The following is a 6538-nucleotide window of genomic DNA, read 5'->3' as shown; positions in this document are numbered from 1 at the left end:
TAATACTAAGTTCTCTAAAACATACACAGTAGAAGAACTGGTTAAGTCGTGCCTACCAGTGAACAGCAATGTCATTGGGCTGCCTTTACCTGTAATGTTATGTTTTTAATTACCCAGATAAATTGTATATTGATACCAAAAATTAATATACAGAGGCTACCTGAAAAACACAGCACTGATGTAAAGAGCAGGCTTTGCTATGAAGGCCAGCCACTTACTGAATAGTTTACATCTTAGGATAGGATGGCTTTCAAGTTGTTAAAGCCCAAAAATCACTGGCTGGACAAATCCATATAATGAAAGTCTGCACATGCTGTCAATACCAGTTTTATGCCAGTGTAACATCTTTTGTTTCAGTAGATCTGCTCTTGATTTATAATTCCATATAAATGAAAGGAGAATTAAGCTATTTATGTAAGTCACTTTATATAACTGACTTATGCTGTATTATGCGATGGAAAACCAAGCACATGTCTTTTTTGTGTTTTCTATGAGCTACAGAAAGATTTTGTAAAAGTAGTGCTAGTGATAAATAGTTTTCTCTATTTGACATATTAGAAATTCATTCTCATCCACATGGATGTTTATCATGAGTAGAATACAGGGTAACAGATGACACAATAATGTGGAAGGATTTTAGTAAGTCTGCAGACACTCCAGAAAATGTGAATGCTGCACATCACAATTTAGACTGCAAATCAGTTCAACAAAGCAATTGTTATTCAGGTTCTTCCTTGTATGAGTCAATGATTTGTACTGTGACTATTAGTACTGAATGTACCATCTAAAATTCATTTTGAAAGATTACTGAAGCATTAATGATTTTAAAATGGGTTCTACAAGTATTTTTTTTTATCAGTGAGAATCCCAAACACTATCAAGGCTAAAGAGTATACACAAGGATTTTCAACATTACAGAATTAGGGTGTTTTTTTTTCACGTGCTTTTACATTGTTTTTTACTTCCTAGTGAACGATGACTATATAATATTTAGGAAATCAGGGTCAGTAGAGTAAATGTTTCTGTAGCAATGTGGCAGACACACCTTTCATAACTCATAAAGTCACTACTGGAAAGGCACAACTGGGTCACAGAAGTGCATGGTGGGATGCTGCTTTCCAGTTATGCAACCAGGGTAACTAAAGGTTAGAGCAAGCACTTGAATAACGAGCTTTTTGCCAGAAAGAGTCGAACAGAAAAACACAGTGTTTTTAAATGCTGGCTTCTGAGCAGCAGCCGCCTAACGTGTCTAGTTGGGAGTCATCAAACCGAAATAGAACCGGATGCGTCAGAACTTTGAAGAATGGCAGTTCAACATCCCAAAAGAAAAATACATCTGCTCGTATTCCAAAAGCAGATCCTACCGGTTCTCTCATTCCCACAGATGATACTAGAGACATTTGCAGTGTGCTGCTCCGCTTTTTCTCCTGGCTCACTGCAACTGACTTTATCACTCATCTCATCTTTTTACTTTCCCCATCATCCAGCAACATCTTAAACTTTAAGGAATTCCAGTTTGCCTCTGTTCTCTTTCCTCCTTCTATTCATATGTTGCTGGATTACTTATAATAACCATAATTATTGCAGAATTCTTACCTAACTTCTGACAGAGGAAAGAAGAGAGAAAGGAATCACTATAATGATTTTCCAAGGTTTGGAGGGCTTGGACATAGCCCAAGGGCACAAAGTATGACATAACTAACAACTAACTCCCATCAGTTTTGGGGATATTAGTTACAAAAACTGAAGGCTATGGCAAAGAGACTAAATAAAACGGTGTTCTTTTAATTACAATTACATCTCCTGTTACAGCTGCACACCAGATAAATATATTAATCAAAATGACCTCATTTTAGGCATGCGTAGCAGTGTGTTATGTAACCATGTTAAGTATGCTATTTTATTTTCCTCTCGCCAAGGAGAAATGGTGTTTGTCTTACAAGAGTTCCAAATAAGTCTGGTTTTAAAGTGATGGGGAAAAGAACAGGAGGGAGAGACGAAAGTGAGAGCACTAATAAGCAAAATGACTCATTCCCCAAGTGCAGAGGTGACGTTACACTCTGCTTCTGTCTCAGGGGCTCTATAGGAAACTAATGTTGTCACCAGCAGTCTCAGCATTCCTAACGTGCCCAGTATTTCTCAGGATGGGAAAAACAGATGTGTGACAAAGATGGAAAGTACGTCTTTTCAGATCTCATTGGTTCATAGCATTCTTGGTTTATTTTCAAAGCTGTTTGTGAACGCTGCTTCCATAAACAAGGAGTTTGCAGAATTCCTGTCACTCTTTTTGTTGCTCACTTCTTTGGTGAAAAGTGGCATTCAATTAATTCTTTTCTAGTGCTACTAATGATGCTTTAAACAAGCTCAAAAGCACCCTTAAAAGTAGAATACATCCCCCCACTCACACATAACAAGGCTGAGGCTCATCTAGATTTATACTGCACTACAGAAAAAAGGACCAAGAGGCGTACATTTTTGCAATATAAGATCACTCAGCCAGAGAACTCTGATAAGTGCTGAAAATGTGAAAAACAAATGGCAGGGTATGCATTTCCCATTTGCTCAATACACACACATAAAAGAAACACTGTGTAGGCTTCTCTGCAGCATACCAGTGCGTCCAAAACTCAAAGGTTAGTTACATAAATGATAAGGCGTGGGCTTAAATGCTTCATTCAGCTTGTTAATTACTTGCTTTGTGGCCTGAGCCAATGTTCTGAAGCAGGTTCATCCAATATTGTGTTGCTTCCTCTGAATTTTCATTTATTGTATTAAGCTGAAGTGCTGGGAACAATTTGTTGCAATACCTAGGAAGAGTCTATTTTCTTTTCAAGCAATTCACAGAACAATCTTACTCAGACTAATCCACAGATGCACTTTAAATGTCCTTGCTATTTCAGAAAATTGTGAGATTTAATTCTTAGAGCATTCTCTTTAAACAAGGGAACTGCTGGCTGCATAAATATGCATGTGTTATTGGAGTATGTTTTGAGGGTTCCTTTTTTTGTGTGCTTTTTAATCTACACAATCCAATGTGGGGAAATGAATGGCAGTGTGTTAGAAAACTCTCAAAATACTTGGTATGTCTCCAGCAGAATACAAGTAGATTTACTTTTTAGTAGCAGATGGAAATATTTCCACCTTCAATTCACTTAACTGGGACACCTCATTGATGAGGCTCTTTAATGCCATGGCTATGAACGAGGCCTCATTGACCAGCACATCCCAAGCCAGACAGACCAACCAACCATCTCCTTCATGAGATGTACAGGGAGAAACTGGAGGCTTAGAATTCCTTACCTTTGTGGAAATAAATCATACTGTGTTTGGAGCAAACTGTAGTTTTACTTCAAGATATCTCATCGAGATTGTACCTGGGAACCCTAAGATTTACATCAAACAACAGAATTTGTTTTAAAATTAGAACTTCATACCTTGTTCTGTTTTCAGCTGTGTACACTTGCAGACATCTTGATTTGCAACTCAGACATGGGCTAAGAAGTCTATGGAGACCTTGAATTTAACAGCAACAATAATATAGAAACAAACTGAATGCAAACATCTCAGAAGCTCTTGACTACCTTATTTTAAAAGATTAAGAAACATCTTTCAAACCTCACCTTTCTATTTCTACATGAAGATTACATCTTTTTTTTTCTTTAGTAAGGATGTCACTTAGAGATTTCTGAGTCACAAATGCAGATTAGCATTTGGATTTGAATTACAAGTCAAAAAAAAGGAGGTTGACTGAAACAGAAATCTCATCTGGTCCGTTATACGGACCAACTGCAAAATACAGATTGCAGCTGCCAATCTGGACTGAAAGGTGATGACATTTTCACATTCCCAGTCTACGTAAAACCTTATTTCTACATCATGCTCCAGATTTTTCAGGAGTTTTGCTTCTGAGGTTACTCATTCCCTTTGGTTCTGCATTTCATGTTATTCTCCCTACTTGTACCAGCTTGCTTTACTTCACACATTTCGTTATTTCCTGCCCATGGGCCATATCACATAATTTCATTAATATTTCATCAGAATTACTTCCTACTGGAATCAGTACAGATTTCTGCTTAAAAATTGATGCTGCAATATGGCCCCACATTTCTATTCTTATGTACCTGTTCCTCTTGAGTTACAATCCCTCTATATCTTAATACTCCACTGTTCACATTGCTCAGAACAGCAGAGTATTCTAACTGTACTTAAACTATCAAATGAATACAATTTTTAAGTTAGAACATGTATAAAAATGCATTTTCTGTTAGCAAGTGAGACTCAGCCACGTTATTTAGCTGATTTCACTACATAGATCACTTTTGTCTTCAGGCTAAACATTGTTTCTTCAAATTGAAGATAAAAACTACAATTAAATATAGGCCACAGATGTTCAGGATGCAGAGGACAAAAATATAGGTTTCATAACTCGACAGTTATGCAACCAGTTGCTTTTCACAAATTAAAATGAACATTTAATTTTATGATCTTATTTACCACTAATCTAAACACAAATAAACCTGCAAGAGATTCTGAAAATGGTGAGACTTGAAGAAAGATCTATTGTAATCTTAAATAATACCTTCCTCAAGATGTTCATTGTTTTCTAACTTAACTTCAGATCCCCAAATACTCAGTTCTCAATTGCATTAATGAGACACCTAAATAACTTTGAGGATATCAGTCTTAATTTTGTCACAGATCTGGCAAAGGCTAGACTATTTTAAAATAAAGTCATTATATATAAATGTTATTTACCTTACCTACTGCATCTTATTTAAAGTGTTTACCCTGATAGTCGAAGTCCTCTCTGGGCTTGGCTGCAGGACACCCTGCAGCACTGAAACTCTCATCTAGTAGAGCACGGTCATATATGCAAGAGACAAGATTTTTATAGCAGCTGAATCTAGACTATGGAATTTAATCCCATAGCAGATAAAAATGATCAGGGGAATAAGCACTTTCTGTACTTACATAAAAATCCTTTTCTTCAACTTAGCTTCCCTCTAGTAAATCACACATATTAATTCTCTCACACAAAAATAAAGCAGCAAACCGAACAAGTTGTTCTGTTTGCTGACTGTAAAGGGAGACAGAATGTAAAAGTGAGGGAATGTTCTTCTTACAACTGTTTATCCTTCTAGCCTGGTTTTCTACAGAAGCTTCACTTACAGTATGATCCTGCCTGTCCATTCCCTCTGAGAAGTTTTGAACCAGGTGGCTGATTTTTAACCAATTTATTTGCCATTTCTACCACCTCCTTTCAAATTTGAGACTGCCAGCCAGTCCCCCAACATGCAGGTGCACACACAGAGAAGGTGGTGAGCTTCCAGGTGGCTCTGGACAATCTTTAACGTGGAGTAGATAACACAAGGAATCGGGGACCAATATGGTGGAAAATATGGAAGAGAAGGGGCACAACTCTGTATGAGAGCAAAGTCCCTCATTTTCAGTAGTCACAGAATTAACTTCTTAAATACTCAGGAGACACTTGAATACTTTGGCAGTATGAGCACAGTTCAGAGAATGAGAAATACAAACCAAGTCTTGCTAGGTATTTCATAATTTGTTTAAACTAAGGCCACAAAGCGTTATCTTAATAATAAAAACAATAACAAGCAAAAACAGGATAGAAAGACAACAGGTTTGCCCAGAGTCAATAAAGGCAATCATTCCCACAACAAGTCATTTTTTGTGATCAATGAGATAGGCCACGTAGATTTGTCAATTTGTATTTTATGCCACAGTGTGGATATGCAGAACTGGTATACTTTTATTTTTAAGGTTAAAAAGTTTAATTCAGACACAGAGCCTCACAATACCATTCTGCAGCCATTTTAGAAGCAAAATTGCACTTTGGAGAATGCCAATCAGAAGAACTAAGAGCCTAAGATTTCTTAGAAAAAAATCCACATAAACATCTAGGAGAGCTCTTGACCCTTTTGCAATGTCTGAGGAACTGGAAAGCTACACAAACAAGACACTTAATAAATTTGAATTACAGCTGCTGGTATAAAACCCCAATGTGTGTGTCTGTACATTCTGGGTCCCCACGGCCTTGGAAAGGCAGAATTGGCTGTTCCCAACTTCTGAAGAAAATCTTCAATAATCTTTTCTAAGAATCTGACACGAATCTTTTGGGTCTATCAGGTTCAGCCAAGTTGCATGAGCCAGGTCACACGAGTCAAGAATGGAGTTTTACTGGTAAATCAGAAAGAGAGAGACGGAGAGATGATTGTTTTAAACCCCCTATAATAGCCAGTCTGAATCTGGCAGGTCAGTGCCTCTCCACATCACAAAGCAAGCTTCTCACAGTTTCTAAATGAAGCACAAAGTCCTTAATGCAGTTACTAAATGAGAAGTGGCATCTCAGTGGGCTGCCTCAGTGGATTAATTTTAAATGCATAATTCAATATAGACCCACATAAACCTTTATGAATAGAAATAGAGGTTATATAAGCATGTTCTTACAGCATATATTGCAAATTTAAAGGCCAGTTTGAGTATAAATCAACTATCTTTTATTAATATTTTCACCTTC

Source organism: Lepidothrix coronata, unplaced genomic scaffold (assembly GCF_001604755.1).
Source record: "Lepidothrix coronata isolate B3197 unplaced genomic scaffold, Lepidothrix_coronata-1.0 Scaffold2, whole genome shotgun sequence".
Lineage (NCBI taxonomy): Eukaryota > Metazoa > Chordata > Aves > Passeriformes > Pipridae > Lepidothrix > Lepidothrix coronata.
The sequence above is the reverse complement of the archived record's forward strand: the minus strand, read 5'-3'. Positions refer to the sequence as shown.